The 18,548-nt window shown below is 51.1% G+C and overlaps 1 non-coding gene across 1 annotated transcript; it reads left to right on the top strand.

The window, feature by feature from the left end:
• Positions 1 to 18,214: 18,214 nt before the first annotated feature.
• Positions 18,215 to 18,289, top strand: Trnas-gga (transfer RNA serine (anticodon GGA)). Its single transcript has one exon. It is a non-coding gene; the product is annotated as a tRNA-Ser (tRNA).
• The last annotated feature ends 259 nt before the right edge of the window (positions 18,290 to 18,548 follow it).

The following is an 18,548-nucleotide window of genomic DNA, read 5'->3' as shown; positions in this document are numbered from 1 at the left end:
CCGTGCTCTCACCAGCTGATTTTGGGATGGGATTTTCTATCGTCTGCGTCTGCTGCTATTTGTTGTGGGCAGCGTGTGGTACACCTTACCGACACCGAACACTTGCTTGGCGAAGAAACCCACACGTCATTTCACCTGACCACTGCGGAAGATACGGAACTACTCCCAGGACAAAACCAACTTGTTACCCTCCTATCTAACGACATTGACCATGGTGACGTCTTGGTGTTCCCTTCTTCCCGTTGACTTACTAAAGGCATAGCATTTACATCGGGAGTTGTTCGATTCCACAATGGATCTGCACTAGTCACTGCCACGAACGGAACACCAGAAAAAATCCTCCTTCCGCAAGGCACAACCGTTGCATGCGTCGCCGATCTGGAGCCTGTCTGCGTCTTGCCACTTACACCAGTCTCTTCTGGGGACCCATCTTCTGGTGATTCTTCTTCGGCCGCCGCCCTTACAGCAGTCATCAGCACCGACTTGAAACCCGCGCAGACACAACAGCTGCTGGCTTTGTGGAAAAAGCACGCTAATTCTTTCGATGTCTATTCGTCGACGTTGGGCCAAACAACCGTTGCAGAGCATCGCATTCTGACAGACGACACATCTATCGTGCGGCGCCGCCCATACCGTGTGTCTCTAACCGAGCGGAAAATCATCGAAGACAACGTCGCCGACATGCTGGAACGCAAGGTCATTCGCCCCTCGGCTAGTTCTTGGTCGTCTCCTGTTGTCTTGGTCCGCAAAAAAGATGGCTCCGTGCGCTTTTGCGTCGATTACCGGGCGCTCAATAAGATAACTCGAAAAGGCGTCTACCCTATGCCCCGCATTGACGACGCCCTTGATTCCCTCCAAGGTGCGGAATACTTTTCCAGCCTCGATCTGCGTTCCGGTTACTGGCAAATCCCCATGCACGAAGACGATAAAGAAAAAACGGCGTTCGCAACCCCCGATGGACTGTACGAGTTCAACCTAATGCCTTTCGGGCTCTGCAACGCGCCCGCGACTTTTGAGCGCATGATTGACACCGTGCTGCGTGGCCTGAAATGGAAGACCTGCCTTTGTTATCTGGACGACATTGGCATTTTTTCATCGACATTTAATCAGCACCTGCAACGCTTGGATGAAGTTCTGATGTGCCTCGCCCACGCTGGTCTTCAGCTGAACACCAAGAAATGCCGTTTCGCCAGCAAAGCCATTAAGATACTGGGTCATGTCGTGAGCAGGGATGGCATTCAGCCGGACCCTGACAAGACTGCTGCAGTTCTTCGCTTTCCTCGTCCTGACAGACCCAAAGACTTGCGTAGTTTCCTTGGCCTCGCCTCTTATTTCCGTCGTTTTATCCAGAACTTTGCCTCCATTGCAGCTCCATTACACAAGCTACTAGCTTCCGGTGTGCCCTTTCTGTGGTCCCAGGAATGCGAATTAGCGTTTGCACGCTTGACGGAAGCCCTCACGTCTGCACCTGTGCTTTGCCATTTTGATGAGGCCGCACCGACTCTCCTACACACGGACGCTAGCGGCCACGGTATAGGTGCTGTTCTTCTGCAACGCGACAACTCTTCGCGAGAGAGAATCATTGCATACGCCAGCCGTGTACTCAGCGCTTCCGAAAAGAACTATACGATCACTGAGCAAGAGTGCCTGGCTATTGTTTGGTCGATACAGAAGTTTCGCCCTTATCTCCACGGCCGTCATTTCACCATCGTTCCGGACCACCACGCCTTATGCTGGCTTTCCACGCTCAAGAACTTGTCTGGACGCCTGGGTCGCTGGATTTTACGCCTCCAAGAGTATGATTTCGAAATCATATACAAGTCCGGAAAGAAACACCAAGACGCCGACGCTCTTTCTCGCTGCCCGCTTCCTACGGCCCCGCTCGACGCCTCTGCAATCGCTTCGCACGTCACCAGTTCGACCGACACTGCTACGGTTTCCACCCTGGCCTCAATGTACCAACTGCCTTTCGACGATGATCAGCCACTTGCCTCTCGTCAGCTGGCTGACCCGTACTGTCAACGCTTCATTGATCACCTCTCTAGGGCTTCTCGTCCACCTAACGCGCGCCTCCGTCGCCAGCTCGCGCTCTTTATGCTGGACGATGGCGTGCTGTATCGCCGTATTTACCATCCTGACGGGCAACGCTGGGTGCCAGTTCTACCACGCTCTCTCCGACTTCGTGTCCTCAACGCCTTTCACGATGATTTGACAGCTGGCCACCTTGGGTTCCATAAAACCTATGACCGCATTCGAAGTCGTTTCTATTGGCTGGCCTTTCTGCTAGCGTCGCCAGATACGTTGGTTCCTGCTCTCCCTGCCAGCGTCGCTAACTCCCAACATCTGCTCCTGTCGGCCATTACAGCCGCTTCCGTGCCCCGCAGCCCCGTTCGAGGTTGTTGGGATCGACCTTGACGGGCCCCTTCCGGTCACTACTGCTGCCAATCGATAGATAGTGACTGCCGTCGACCATCTGACGCGCTACGCTGAGACAGCTTCTGTGCTTACTGGCTCTGCTTCGGAAGTTGCTCACTTCGTTCTTGAAGCCATTATTCTACGCCATGGTGCTCCTCGTGTACTGCTCAGTGACCGTGGAAAGGCGTTCCTTTCACAACTGCTAAACGAAGTTCTTCGAGCCTCCGGCACTGCCCACAAGACAGCTTCTAGCTATCACCCCCAGACTAACGGCCTGACCGAGCGGTTTCATCGCACCCTTGCCGACATGATCGCCGCTTATATTCAACCAGACCACAAAAACTGGGATGTTCTTTTACCATTCGTCACTTTCGCCTATAACACGGCCGTGCAGCGCACAACTGGCTACTCGCCATTTTACCTCGTTTATGGACGCTCCCCTACTTTCTTTCTGGACGTTTCATTCTTCAACTCCAAGGCTAATACATCTCTATCATCGTGCGAAGAGTACATTTCCCGACTCGACCACTGTCGCCAGCTTGCTCGCCTGAACACAGAGGCCAGACAACAAGACCGAAAAAATATTTACGACGAATGCAATCGCGTTGTATCTTTTCGACCTGGTGACGAGGTCCTGCTCCTGACTCCTGTTCGCACCCCTGGTTTATGTGAAAAATTCCAGCCACGGTTCATCGGGCCGTACATAGTCTCTGGACAGACTTTGCCTGTCAACTATCGCGTCACTCCTCTTGGCGCCCCCACAGACCGCCGTTGCCGCAATACCGAGGTTGTCCACGTCTCCCGCATGAAGCCCTTCACGCGGCGTGCCTCGACACCTTGACGGCCGGCCAGGATGGCCGCTTGACGTCGGGGGGAAATTAGTGTGGGCGTTTATTACGCACATCTTCCTCATCTGTATGTTATCATCATCATCCTCACAGTTTTACCTATCCTCCTCTTCACCTGTATATGTGATCATCATCATCGCCTGTGTGCTGCGCTGGTTCGCTGACGAGCTCCCGGGCCTAATAAACGGCGTCCCAACCGAGACGTCACAATAGGAACACCAACTATCTTTGAGATATAAATGAGCGTCCCATTTACCAGCAGGTCTGGGCCAAGCCTGCACAAGTGTGTGCCGGAATTCTAGGCAGAAGCCAAAATTAACATTTGGTTTTGGTTGAGGGGTAATCGCCTCTGTGAACAGAAGCCTGCCCTTTCCGCGGCTAAAGGCCCCCACCTGCCAAGTCACTGTAGATAGTGCGGGTGCATCCCTCAGTTTCATGGCACAAGCGTCATGATGGGCCACCGCAAAATACGGAGAGAAAGTGAGATTCTGCAGGCCTTCCACATAATTACATGATGGAAAAAAATTTCGCAGTTTCGCCTGAAAGGCGAAGCATAGATTGCGATAGCAAATTAGTAGACAACTATACGAACAAAGGCTAAGGATGGTAGTTTTATCGGCCGTGTAAACTTGTAAACATTTGCTTACTAACTAAATTAACAAGTACGGTGTCATGCCTGCACAGGTAAACATGAGGAGGAGGAGGAGGAAACAACTTTATTTCGTCAATTTGGCTTAGTGAGGGTGGCCACCAGGCGATGCCTTACAGCCACCTCCTTGACTCTTTTGATGACTCAAAGTTGCCCTTTCAGGCTCGGGTCTCGGAGTATTGCTTCCTCCGCTTCAGGCGAGGGAGCAGCCAGGAGATCTGGTGGGGGGGGGGGTCCTCTCTGTAGTCCCAGAGAATGTGATTTGGAGAGGTTATGGACCCACGTAATGAGCAGTGTCAGGGTAAACGTGTTTGTATATTTGTGGGTTAGGAAAGGCGTGCGTTTGGATTCGGCGACCGGTGACTTCTTGTGCCTTGGTGATCTTGGGATGAGGTGGGGTTTTTTTACGTCTTGCGAGGCGGTAGTGTTGTGCAATATGGTGTTCGCTGACCAAGTGGCTCGCTGACCAGGTGCCCCAGGTCAGAGACGGGACCCACCGCTCGGTTGAAGAATCCTCGAACACAGTGGTGGCCCGCCGCGTTAGCCGGGCTCCCTGTGTGAGCCGGGACCCGTATAAATTCATTTGAGTTGGTTTCTTCACTATCTCGTTGTTTGACGTATATTAGGGGGTACAATATTCGCAGCGTGCTTGGGGCCACGATTCCACGTGCAATGTTGGATATGGTGGTCTTTGAGTCGCTGATTATGGTGGTAAATCCGGCCGCTTCAGCGAGGGCAATGGACGCCTCTTCTGACTCCACCGAGTTGAGGGCAGGGACAGAACCGGTCGTCCTTATTGGTGTTGCTCGGGGCGCAGATTGGTTGTTGTCGTTGTTGTTGATCTTGGGAAGGGTAATTACGCTGACTGCGCACGTGTTATTTGGCAAGTAATATTGAGCAGCGTCGACGTATGCTGCTTTGGAGTTGAACCTGTGGATTTTGTGCAAGGCTCAAGCTCTTGCTTTTTGTCTGCCGTAGTGATGACCTGCTAGCATGTTCTTTTGCAGCGGCTTGATGAGGAATCTCTTTCTGATGTCGCTGGGAATTGTGGCAGGATCGTTGCGCGTTGGGGATACTCTGTGCCCGACTCCGTCCAGGATCCAACGTCTTGATTCCTTGTAGTCGGTGAATCTGCGCCGTGTGGTGCGCTTCTAGAAGCTCTTCCAGGGTATTGTGTAACCCTAGGCTGAGGAGGTGCTCGGTAGGGGTGGTACGAATGAGCCCCCAGCGCCGCCTTGAACACTTTGCGTATGAGGCAGCCCAGTTGTGCTCTTTCGGTTTCGAGAAGATGTAGGTAGGGAAGAGCGTAGGTGAGCCTTGTGATGACAAAGCCGTGCATGATTTGGAGTACCTCCTTCTCCTTCATGCCTACCTTGCGTGGCTTCACTCAGGTGATTCAATGTACCGTCTGATTCACCGCTATGGTGAGACGATCCATTGTAATGTTGTGATGATTCTTTTGTACCAAAAGGCCCAGGATCTTCACGTGGGGTATTACCGTGTCATTGACGTACACGTGAATATTGGGTAGTGGGGTCTTTATTCTGCACCGGTGGGGTGGTCGGAGTATTAGTATCTCCGATTTACTCTGCGAGCTCTCTAAACCCGCCTCAGTCACGTGCTGGACGACCGTGTCGGCTGCCCTCTGCCGGGTCTCTTCGACTTGCCATCGGATCCCGTGGTCGTCCAAAGCGTAATGTCGTCGGCATAGAGTGCGTCGCAGGCCGGGTATAGTGTCGAGTTTGAATGGTAGCGACTTCATTGCGATTTTAAATAGGAAAGGTGAGAGAACGGCTCCTTGAGGAGTGCCGCGATCTCCAAGATTGATTGGTCCGGAGAGTAGATTGCCCACCGAGAGATCGACCAGTACGGTTGGATAGAAAATAACATATGTAATTGTACGTTCGTTCTCCCTGTTGGAATTCGGCCAAGCTGTTTACTATGGCAGTGTACGTTACGTTTTCAAAGGCTTTCTGAAGGTCTAGGCCTAGTAAGGCATTGGTGCTTGTACCACTCTCTGGTCTTAGGAGGTCGTGGTGCAGTTGGATAAGGTCACCCTGGGTGGATAGATGAGCTCGGAAGCCTAGCATCGTGGGGCTAAGTTGGTTGTGCTCTTCCGTGTAGTTTTGTAGACGGCAGTGCACGACGTGTTACATTAGCTTCCCCAAACAAGAGGTCAGGGATACGGGTCGAAGAATTCCGAGTTCGAGTTTCTTGCCCGGTTTTTGTATGAAGGTGACTCTATAGTGTGTTTCCATTCCGGGAGTAATTGTCAGGATTTCCAGCATTCGTTCATGTACTTGGTGATGACCCCTACCGACTTTGGATCTAGGTTGCGCAGCGTCTTGTTGGACACCGTCGTAGCCGGGGGCGATGTGGTGCACAACTTATGGAGCGCGGCGCAGACCCCTTCCTGCGAGATGTCCACGTCCAATTGTTGGTTGGGGTTTCCAGTGTAGTGTGGCAGTTGTGCTGCTGTTGTAGCATTAGTGCGGCTGCTTTTTTTTATTCTGGTCGGAGGTATTGATGTACTGGTTGGCGGATATTGCTGATTATACGCTTGAATTGCTGGCGTACTGCCGACTTGGAGTGGCGGGGATTGATGAGGTGTCGCAGCAGATGCCACGTTCTCTTACAGCCCATCTAGTCATTCAGGCTGTTGCAAATAACACATCTCGCTCGACGACCGCGGAAACTCTGTCAGAACGCTGGAGTGAGGAGGCGCGGTAGCAGCAGTGAGCGAATTGACATTCGTGCTGTCTCTCGCTTCAACGCGAACTAAACGTCGAAAGCACAGCACATACGAAGCTATCGGCACTAGTTGCACTGTGTCCACATCGCGGATCGCTTTGAAGATGACGCCCGTGTGGGCACATTTTTCCCACGTCGGAGATCGCTTTCAAGATACGGCGCCCGCACGGCCGCGCCGTACGCAGCCGCCGCCGAAGTAGAACACTCCTCACCTCCCTGCTTCGCCTCCCCTCCCCCCGTGCCTCGCGCGCGACAGAAGAAACGCGCTTCTGCCCCGCCTTTCTCCCTCGTGCGCGCGAGATTGAGCCGCGATCGTCGGCTGACCCTCGCATGCTTTCACTTGCACATACAGCGTAAGGCGCGCGGCGATGATCTTACTGTGTTTGGACTTCATACGGAGCCTCACAGCGACGTCCGCGACAATGGTGACGGCGACGGTAGAAATGTGCTAGGAGTGTCCATATAATTGCTATCGCAATAATAAACAGCGCAACTTTTATGCAGACCGCTGGAAAGGAAGACACACATAAGTGCTGAACTCTCAACTAAACTTTTATTGAAAACGTAGTGGCATTAATAGGGAAACATTATCACAGTGCAAGAATAAAAAAAGAATAAAAACTCGCAACAACAGAAACCCTTTTTTCAATTGCTACACCGTTCCGCGTGCACGCACAATCAACGCCTTTGCCACTTGTCAAGATACTGCATTTCTTTTTCTAGTAATGCGATTGATGAATGGCAGATGAATCTGTCTTGTGCTTTCTGAACGTGGTAAGCTTCAATGATCACGCGGGTTACACCATCCTTTTGTCTCGCGATGATGATAGTTTGAATAATGCCCGGCGTACGACCACATGCACGGCAGTGCAGGTTAAGGTGAGTCGCTTCGTTATTCTTCTATTTTCGTGTTTCTTTAATCTGACATTGATACACCTTTCTCGTCGACACGACCTATGTAATAACGCACACACGATACAGGGAGTTTATATACGATGCCTGTTTTACATTTTACATAATTAGGTAGATCATGACTTGCGTCAGCGACACTTGTCTGAGCCTCAACACTAAACAGATGAGTTTCCTTAGCGGTGCGGTGGGATTGCAAGATGATTAAGTGATGCTGTACTAGAAAATTTTCATTGCGATATTTTCTTGTGCATATGCCAGGAGATTAGCCGGAGGATTTATTTGTATTCTTTCAGTAATAAATTTCAATTCATACTCAAGGCTGTCCCATCATCATCATCTTTTTATGTTTACGGCGGGCTTTATCTATTTGCTACGAGGTACCAACTGGCCCACCTCAACTTTTTTTTCTTCTTATGCAGTCTTTCCCCCACCTCGGCCGAAATGTTAAGTAGCGATTACCCTCGCTCGCTCACGCGGAGCGTTCGGAAAGGTACTCGGTCGTGGTCATAGACTCCCGGGAGACATGTCGCATGTTTCACAAGGGGCACGTGACTGCGGCTAGCCTCGCAATAATCACTAAATCGTTCAACCACTGCCATCACCTACTCTGGTGCCCGGGACACGCGGGGCCGCAGGGGAACGAACACGCTAACGTGTTAGTTCGAGCCTCTACTAACCTAGCGATGGCGTCCTCTTCTAAGCCGTACACCTCACACTATCCCTAACAACATCCCATCAATTTAAATGCAAAAGATATCCTTGCTCATCAGCGCGGAGTCCGCATAAAATACTCGCCACCTCACCCGCAACTTAGCGGGGAAGAGGCCGCCAGTCGGTGCAAAATACAGACCGGGGTATTCCCCCATCTAAAAATGCTAAACGCCATGTATCCCACTCGCTATAGGGCCAAGTGCCCTTGGTGCGGCGGCATACCCATCCTAATTCATGTAACCTGGGAGTGCACTAAGCACCCTATAAGGCTAAATAACAATAACACAATAGAGCAGTGGGAGGCACACTTCGACCGTTCCGACATGGCAGGACAAAAGTCCTGAATTAGCCAGTTCAGGCAGGTATTAGAGGACAGATAGGCCCCGGACTGAGGGGCTCCGACCACCGCTCCGTCTGTCTCCGATGCCTGTGCCCCGGTCGTCATTGATGATGTGGCAGCGAGGCGTAGCAGGTTAGGCCTAGCGGCGTGTTCGGCCGCCGCTTCCTTCCTGTACCTTGCTCAAGTGACGACGAGGCACCCCGGGGACGGTCTTATGTGACGTTGCTGACCTTCCTCTGAAAGGGGATTGCTGCTGGAATGCCCAGAACTACCGCAGGAGGCTGCAGCAAGTCCGAGGAGCCTCGCTCATACGTCGCCGAGGTCGACGGCCACGCCTTAGAATGCCGCACATGCGCAGTGACATCCGTCCCGTAACCCAGAAACAGTGGCGTCTGTCTCGCTGGCCCGTAAACCCGCTGAGCTATAACTCTAATAACACGGCCGGTAAACGACGGCACCGCTAGTTTTCTTCCTAATATTACTAGTGCAAAAAAAAGGCGCAATATAAGCGCACAGAAATAAACAAGCCGACGGGAAACAGTCGTTGATGAAATAGCTACAGAATCAAACTGAAGATTCGCATTAGGTCTATATCGCTGCTCCAATCAAATACCAGGACAAAGCACATCCTGATTCTTTTGAAGATAATAGGCGATTACGATAATAATCATTTTTACATTACAGATGCGCAACTCATTAGGCGACGAGGATACTAGCTCAGCCACGAAATAGTTGGAGGGGCAACTACTTCACAGGATATATTTCCTATGACAACTGCAGATAAAGATAGCATTTAGAATTACATTGCAAAATGTACTTTCAAAGGCTCCTGACACTTTTGTATGAGGTAACTGCTGGGTGCTCCGTGTTCTCTCAATTTATTTTTTAGAAAGACCCCATCCTAATCCAACCTAACGAGTACCTGTATCCAGGAAACAGTCTATACTTTGACAGCTCTTGCTCAGTAAACATTGCGTAAGTGTGACAGCTCTCAAACCGTTTCAAGAGGTGGTGTGATCGATGAAGCTGGTCTCTTATTCAGCGGCATACTTATGGAAGTAGTTCATTTGTCTTATAGAGCACTCCGCAACTTTTACGAGGGGCGCTGTAGTCAAAACCGCACTTTTTATTTTTGAGGATTACAAAACACGCTTAGACGTGTAAAAGCGATGCCCTTTTTTGAGGTAATCCCTGTTGAAGCAGGCGAGAATATACAATAATTTCGGCAACACGTGAATGTGAGAAGCATAGAAGAAGAAAGGAACGTATTTAAAAAGCCGGCACTTTGCTTTTAGTGGGCTCAGGTGTCGGTTCGAAGTCCTTGGACTGGGGCGGCATCTTCGGATTGCCAGACGACCCAGAGCTGGTCTTCCAGCTCCGAACTATTCAGGGCCGCCTCCCAGTGGCGGTGACGCCGACGGAGGTCCCCGGCGGCCCCAGCCGCCGGGGCAACGGCGGGAATGAGCGAGCTCGAGGCTTCCTTTAATCTAGTAACGCCTGCCGTTATGGGCGCGTCGCGAACGGTGGCGTTTTCAGTACCGTTGTTGCCGGCACATTCGCAGAGCATGTGTCGCAGCGTTGCTCGGTGTCCTCGCGCTTTACACGCATAAGTCGGATATAAGCTCGGGTAACAGTGGCGTAAGACTGCCGGACTAGGGTAACTGTGCGTTTGTAATAAGCGTAAGTTTACGGCCTCTTTCCTGTTTAATTTACCGTACGGTGGCGGGAATTTACGTCTTTCAAGTCTGTAGTGCTGGGTTAGGTCTCTGAACGTGGTCAGGCGATCGCCCCACAACCAATGTGATTGTTGTTGTTGCAGTGTGTCTGTCGTAGTGTCTCGATCCGGCAGATCCGACGCCCCGCACTCGGGGGCGCAGGCGGCGGCCACGTAATCTGCCACGGCTCGGCAAGTGAGACCTCGAGCCGCGGTGTGGGCCGCCTCGTTGCGCGCGAGCGGGACGTCGGTGTGTGCCGAGGTCCAGAGGAGGAAGACCGTAGAATTTTGTGTTTGCGAGAGGGACGTCGAGTCCTCGTCCTCACAAATTTGGAGTATACGGGCCGCCTCTCGCGAGACGCGGCCGCGCGCGAAGCTTCGGACTGCCGCCTGCAAGTCGTGGATCACGATCGCTGCGTTCGGCACCGTGGCGAGGGCTAAGGCTATCGCGGCTTGTTCTGCCGCCTCCGTGTGTCACGTGGTCACCGTGGCACTCGCGAGGCATTTGCCCGTGCTGTCTACAACCGCGATCGCGTGTGCGCTTCTTCCTTCGCCATATCGCGCGCCGTCTACGTACACAGCCTCGTTACTCTTACCAAACTTCTTTTAAAGGTCGCTAGCTCGTTTCTTGCGTCGCCCGACGTGACGTGTCGGATGCATGTTCTTGGGAAGCGGCGGGACGATCAGGCGGTCGCGGACCGAGGCCGGAACCGCCTTTTTTTCTCCATGCTGAGTGTGGTACGTGATGCCGAGCGACTCGAGGATGCGTAGACCCCTCGTTGACTTGGCTAATCGTTCGTATTGCGCAACGTCGTGCGCCTCGATTAATTCGTCGAGTGAGTTGTGAAGTCCGAGCTCTAGAAACTTGTCGGTGCTCGCGTTGATTGGAACGCCTACCACCCCCTTGAAAGCCTTTCGTATCATGCAATCGATTTTCTTTTTTTCCGACCCCATCCACTTGAGGTAGGGGGCGGTGTACGTTATGCGACTTATCGCGCACGCCTGCACGAGACGCATCGCGGTGTTCGCGCATACCGTTGCGTCTATTCGTGATGCGATGCAAGAGTCGGATCGTGTCGTCTACCGAACGACGGAGTCTGCGCACCGTCTTTCCGTTATATCCGTTTGCCTGCAGGTGTAACCACAGGATTCTAATTTCGTCTACGTGGGGTATGGGAGTACCGTCTTACGAGATAACGCGTAATTTTGAGTATTCCCGTTCCTCTTCACGCAGGGTTTTACGACCTTTGCTCGTGGGTTTGTAGAGTAACAGTTCGGACTTGGTCGCCGAGCACTCGAGTCCCGTTCCTCGCAAGCACTCCTGCACCGCATCTACTCCCGCCTGTAGCGTTCGCTCGACGTGACCGTCACAACCTCTCCCGGGAACCCAGAGGGTGATGTCATCCGCGTAGAGACTGTGATATAATTGTTATACTTCTGTTAATTTCTCGGGTAGCCCTAGTATAGAACTGAATTAAACAGTAATTGTGATATGACTGAGCCTTGAGACGTGCCTGTCGGGCCCGTCTCAAATTCCGGCGATTTCTCGTCGCCGACGACAAGTGCGCGTCTGGTCGTAAGAAAATCTCGAATGTAATTGTATGTTGTTTGACCTATAGTCCTAATGTTTTAACTCTTTTTAAAATAGCTTCGTGTTTTACGTTGTCAAAGGCCCTTTTTAATATCCAGGCCGAGAAATGCCTTGGTGGAGCTGGCAGTGTCGTCTACCATCTGGTGTTTTAGCTGAAGCAATACGTCCTGTGCAGAAAGATTGCGGCGGAACCCCAGCATGGTGTGCGGGAACGCGTCGCGGTCTTCGAGAAAGTTGGTCACGTCACACGGGTGAGAACTGCGTGTTCCAGGACTTTGCCTGACGCAAGACGTGAGCCAAATCGGTCTGAGATTATCGAGCGCAACTCGCTTGCCCGTTCAGGAATCATGATAACGTGGGCCCGTTTCCACGCTTCGGGAAGGGGGCCTTCGCGCCAGCACTCGTTGATGTAAGTCACGAGTCGGGAGATTGACTCGTCGTCTAGGTTACGGAGAAGCATAGAAATATTTTCTGCCATGCGCGCAGCCATGAACGAACAGCATGCTTCACTTCATTGTCAGAACTGTTCCAGTAAGTGTTAGCCTTCCAGGAAGTACTTCTGCGGTCCGAACTAGGGACACTAATTTGGAGCGTGGAGGGGTTCTCTGCGACATGGGGCCCTAACACGATCGCGTTCAAATAAAATTATACAGCTAGATATCCCGAAACGGCGCATTGAGCTATGAGGACTCTGTAATGGAGTGCTGAAGGCTAATTAAGCGAAACTTTATAAGCTCACAAGTGTCGGCGGTGGTGGTGTCACGCTAAACAGTGGGCGGATCCTGATGATAGGGCAGAAAGGGTCTAAGCTCAATGGCCCATACCCCTGTCATGCGGGCCTATCCTGGTGATAGGGCAGAAAGGGTCCAAGCTCAATGACACATAACGCTGTCATGTGGGCCGATCCTGGTGATAGTGCAGAAAGCGTCCAAGCTTAATGGCACATACCCCTGTGGGCTCGGGCACCTGTAAAGCGCCCTTCAACTACCCTTGTCACACCAGCCCTTCCCCTGTCGAGAAAAGGGGGGTAAGTGAAGCTTGTGGTCCGATTCTAGCGTGAGGGCTTCCGAAGCCCAGGCGTAACGTCAGTAATGAGCCGCGGACCCCGATTTGCGGGAGCGCGATGTTGAGGCAAAACGTCAGCGAAGAGCCACCGACCCTGAGTTTAGGCCAAACGAAGCGGAATGCCTGCGACAGCGTCGTCTTGCCACAAGCTTCGTTTACCCTCATTTTCTCGACAGGGGAAGGGCTCCGAATTTTTGACCACCTTAGGTTATTTTCACTTCATGCTAACTACACGAGCGTTATTGCATTTCGTCGTCATCGAAATGAGACTGTCGGGACGGAATTGGAACGCGCACTTCGGCGGCTCCACGCGGGGAGGACACCAATTCAGAGGGGGGATGGGGTATCCCCTACTCGCTTGCGGGGACATGCTCGGTCAGTATACATGCGGGCGTCGCACTCACAGTTCGCAACCGACATCCTTCTCGCGAGAGAAAGCCGTAACTTTGCGTCAGTTACGGACCAACACTTTCCCCAGTCTCTAATCTCTAAGTACATTCTACCCGGACCGTTATGCAGACCATTCCACGGGCTATTGCAGCTGGCCCACGATCTTCCATGTAACGCTAGAGTGCACTATCCCTCCCCTGTCAGTTCTCCTTTAACCCCTCGGTAAGAAAGAGCTGTACGGACGACGCCATCCGCAACAGACCTCTCGAGGTCCACCATGCCATGACGCTGCCATGACACGCCATGAAGCGCCATGAGCCCGGAGCATCACTAGGGACTCCAGACTACGGGTTCCTCCCACGCTCTCCTACCCACTCGATTCCCAATAAAGATGTTTTACTCTATCTCGGACGGAGCAGCGGAGTGCTGAAGTCACTCAGCTACAGCCATGGGTAGGAACCATATCGCTTATGCAACAAAGCAAAAGGTGTGTTAATGCGACTAGCATTCACATACTTTCTGGGCGCCTTGTATCTGTCCATGAATGTATGTATGTATGTATGTATGTATGTATGTATGTATGTATGTATGTATGTATGTATGTATGTATGTATGTATGTATGTATGTATGTATGTATGTATGTATGTATGTATGTATGTATGTATGTATGTATGTATGTATGTATGCATGTATGCATGTATGTATGCATGTATGTATGCATGTATGTATGCAAGCATGTATACAAGAATTTATGCAAGCATGTATGCATGAATTTATGCAAGCATGTATGCATGAATTTATGCAAGCATGTATGCATGAATTTATGCATGCATGCATGCATGTATGCATGCATGAATGTATGCATGCATTTATTCATGTATGCATTCATGTATTCATGCATGTATACATGCATTTATTCATGTATGCATGTATGCATTCATGTATGTATGTATGTATGTATGTATGTATGTATGTATGTATGTATGTATGTATGTATGTATGTATGTATGTTTGCATGTATGCATGTATGTATGTAACAGTTTTCCTGCAAACCTGGGCCTCTGAGTAGTACATGTTTGAATGGGTAGCGCGTCGGTCTGCTGTGCAGAAGAAACAGGGTTCGAAGCCGACCAACCGACCAACTTGGGTCACTAGGGATGTCGTATTGTGTACCTACGCGGCGATCTTCAACGAACCTCTTTGACAACCACATGATCCCTGGGGATACGAGACTTGGTATGTGTCATTGGCATGCACTGATTTTCAATGAATCTCTTTCACGCTCACTAGGAGAACTTTGTATGTGCCACTCCGTGCGCGCTGCTCTTCAATGAACCTCTTTGATACCAACTTGGGTCACTGGGTAACTGCCATTAGGTGTCAGCCACTTTTCAATGAACGTCTTTGACGCAAACTTCGGTAACTAGGCAATTGCTGCTAGGAATTTTTCGCTGTATATTGAAAAAAAATATTTCATCCCTCTTTCATAGGAATCGGTAGAGCACAAAAGCGAAACGTGTCTTCATGGAAGCTGTTGCATGTTGGCTTCGTAAATCACGGTCCGCCGCAGCGACAGGCGCATGATTTGTGGGCTGGCGACCGTGTTGCATGTTTGCTTGGCGCACGGCGTCCTGTTGGCGAGCGGCGTCCAGCTGCCAAGTCGCTTCGGCGACGCTGCGAGCATTTTGGTCCGACTCCGTAGTGTCTTGGGCAGACAGTTGAGTTGCGACGCGCTCAGATTCAGGAATGCGAGTGGCAGAGTTGGCAGCGTGCGCCGCGAACGCGCAAGGGGGTTCTGCTTGACGCTGGCGTGTCTCTTGCCGGACGAAAGCGGGATTCGCCCGTCGACGTCGTTGCCTTTCTGCGCCGCTTAGCGCAGCAGTTCTCTTAGTTGGTGCCATCGCAAGTGATACAGTAGGCAGCGTGTAAGCACTACTGATGCATGTTGAAGCTGCACTCCGTGGGCGACGAGGTGCCCCAGGCTAATTCGACGCGAAAGACTAACCATGGACGGAAAACGCCGACACCAGGCTACACCGCTGTGGAGCCTCCGCTGTGCTATGACTACCGAAGCGATCCCTGTCGGCGCCCGTTATTGTCACGATGCAGTACTTATTGTCACGATGCAGTACGATGGCGGCGCCGAAACCGACGTCACATCCGTTGCAGGAAGTCGTAAAACCCGGCATAAAACGCTTTCGCGCTAAAGGATGCTTTTAATTTCTCCGATGCTTGGCGGAATCGAACCTGAGCCGAACGCGGACTTTACGGCTGCGTCGATAGACGGCGAAGTGTGTGCACTGGAAAGCAGCGTGCAGCAGGAAAGAAGCCCGGCTGAATTTCGGCCATCCAAATGACCAGAGAAGGCCTTTGAAATTTCTGCCGTGCTGGGCATGATGCAACCCACTTCACACGGGTTCCTCAAGGACAGCATCCGGACGGTTCAGCAAGCTGAGGCGCATATGCGCTGGACGTGTGCCACTTGTAAATTAATGTATTTCACCCCGACGCTTTAGCAGGCTGCGCCATGAATGCACTGGGTATGTGCCGTTCTTCAAAGAACATCTCGCCAATTTGGGTCTTTATGTGCCGCTGGGTGGGCAGCCAGAGAGGGCACAATTCTCATCATTCGCAAGCACAGTATCCGTATTTCACAGGCCCCGTATTTCTTCTTAGAGACGACGCGCGGACATCTCGGCAGCGGAACTAGATGGCGCATGTACGCCTCATACACACGGCGTTTCCGCGGTGGCGGTTTCATGTGCCGATAAATTGCTTCAGTGCTAATCGCATTAATGTTGACATTCATCATGAGATGGGTTGTGCCGGATGTTTCAATCAAAGTAAGCGGCTCGAGGTAGACTGATGCGTTGACTGGGCGTTCCGGATCACGTGAGGGGCACCATGTGGTCTTCAAGCTTTTGCGATCATGTTCAGAATCACTATGACTTATTAGTTCAAGAGATTTTGTAAACCCTAGGCGGCTAGCTGAGAGATGCGATTATCGTGATATTCTTGCGCGTATCAATTAATTGGGCCGGTATACCGGACGGAATACAAAGCAGTTATTGTAAGATATTGTGACAGACTTATGAAGAAGACGTTTTCAGATTACTCCGAAGAAGAGGACGCTCTGAACTTCGCGAGCTAACTATGATTTTGGCAGTCGCTACAGTTATTGTAAATACCCTGTAAATATATTTCTTTCTTTTTGCCCCGTAACATTTTTTAGTGGAGTTTGCGGGCTCACGCGCAAGACGGATTTACGCAGCGGGCGCTCCTTGGCTGCATCTCCAATGCCAGCTCAAGGCGAGGATGCTTCGGGCTCTTCGGGCCCTACGCCAACCGTCATTCTGGCACAAGCGCACGACCCCGGAACCTTTTCTGGCACCGGCAACACTGATGTCAACACTGATGACAGCACTGAAGTGCTCCATCTGCCTCGGATACTTGGACGATGTGATCGTTTTTTCTGCGACTTTTGCGAAGCACCTCGAACGCCTATCGATGGTCCTATCTGTTTTCCGTCGGGCGGAGCTACAACTCAATTCATCGCAAATCATATGCGATCGTTATCGCTATTTCCATGGAGTAGATAACGGCGTGCGAAAAGAAAATACTACCTCATCACTTGCCTCTGTGCTCAGCGTATACGCCTTCTGCGATAGGCAAAGGGACGGTGGCATAGGAGGGCTTGTCACTGTCAAATTGTCCTATTTTGATGTTGAAAAAGCGGAATTATATTATTTGAAATTCACTTCGCAGGCAGCGCAGGGCTCTGATGTTGGCGGTAGAGGCCACGGGTCAAGTTATAAGGTTCATGCGTGCAATAAAAGCGAATAATCTGGAGCATGCCCAATGCGATCGACCTCGAGAAAAACAGCGGGTGCACGAAGGACAGCTCTTTAGCTAAAGAACACGCCAGACACATTCGAAAAGACCCGAGAAATCGCTCAATACCTTCAGCTGCATCCCTTCTTGGCATCTGGACAGCGAAAAGAGAGAGCGAAAGCGAAGAGAGGAAAGGCAGGGAGGTCAACCAGAAGAACGTCCTGTTTGCTACCCTACACAAGGGGTAAGGGAAATGGGGAATAAAAAGTCACCAATAAACGGCATACCCTGACTGCGCTGGTGTCCAGAGCGTCACGAGCTGTTGTCAGAATCAACAACAGGTCGTATAGGACCAGTGTTAAAGGCGAAATCCGGCACACATTACAGTATTCTCTAGACTCAGGTTATCCTCGTACTCGCTGAAAGTGGGTTGCCGGCTAGCAAGTTCACGGACACGGCGATGTTTGTTCAGTAATAACTTTCAAAGCGCATGCCTCCAAATGCATCGGTGGCCTTCAGGACCGCGGTATAAATAACGGCGACTGTCAAGGAATAACGGAAATGCTTCACGCTTATGAAAGGGCGCTGATTGCCGAAGTTGATGATGAGTGTTGTGTTTTACGGCGTAAGGGACAATGATTGCCGCAGGACACATTTCATTCAAGAAGGTCGAAGCAACATATATATTCTTCACAAGGTACGGGTCAGGAACTGGTAGTTCCGAGACAGACATCTGTAGGAATTCTGCTATCGCATGCGAACAAGTGCCTCCTTTAGGGACAATTTCCCAGGGACAATTTCTTCAACTGCGAGGTTTTCTTTCGAGGAACCCGGTTGGGTTTCCATAGTAGCGAATTGCTACATTTGGGTGGATGTCTCAGTTTCTCTTTAATTACTTATCTCCACCTAGCGGATTTCCGCTGAACTATTACATCATATACTTGCCTTTGCTCCGAGTTGTCGTCAAATTCGACTTCGCCCTGCCATCTGCTAGCCGCCTGGTTAGCTCAGATGGTAGAGCGGCTGCCCCGGAAAGGCGGTGGTCCCGGGTTCGAGTCCCGGACCAGGACGAGTTTTTCTTCAACTGCGAGGTTTTCTTTCGAGGAACCCGGTTGGGTTTCCATAGTAGCGAATTGCTACATTTGGGTGGATGTCTCAGTTTCTCTTTAATTACTTATCTCCACCTAGCGGATTTCCGCTGAACTATTACATCACCCTAAAGGGCCGTCATTTTTGCGAGTGATCATATTGAAAAAATCATACAAAAGAGTCCAGGCAAAGGCCTTTCTTGTGGTTTCAAGAGGTTTAACTGTGAGTCGGCCTATTGGAA

Source organism: Dermacentor silvarum, chromosome 10 (genome assembly GCF_013339745.2).
Source record: "Dermacentor silvarum isolate Dsil-2018 chromosome 10, BIME_Dsil_1.4, whole genome shotgun sequence".
Classification (NCBI taxonomy): domain Eukaryota; kingdom Metazoa; phylum Arthropoda; class Arachnida; order Ixodida; family Ixodidae; genus Dermacentor; species Dermacentor silvarum.
This window is presented reverse-complemented; position numbering and strand designations above follow the sequence as displayed.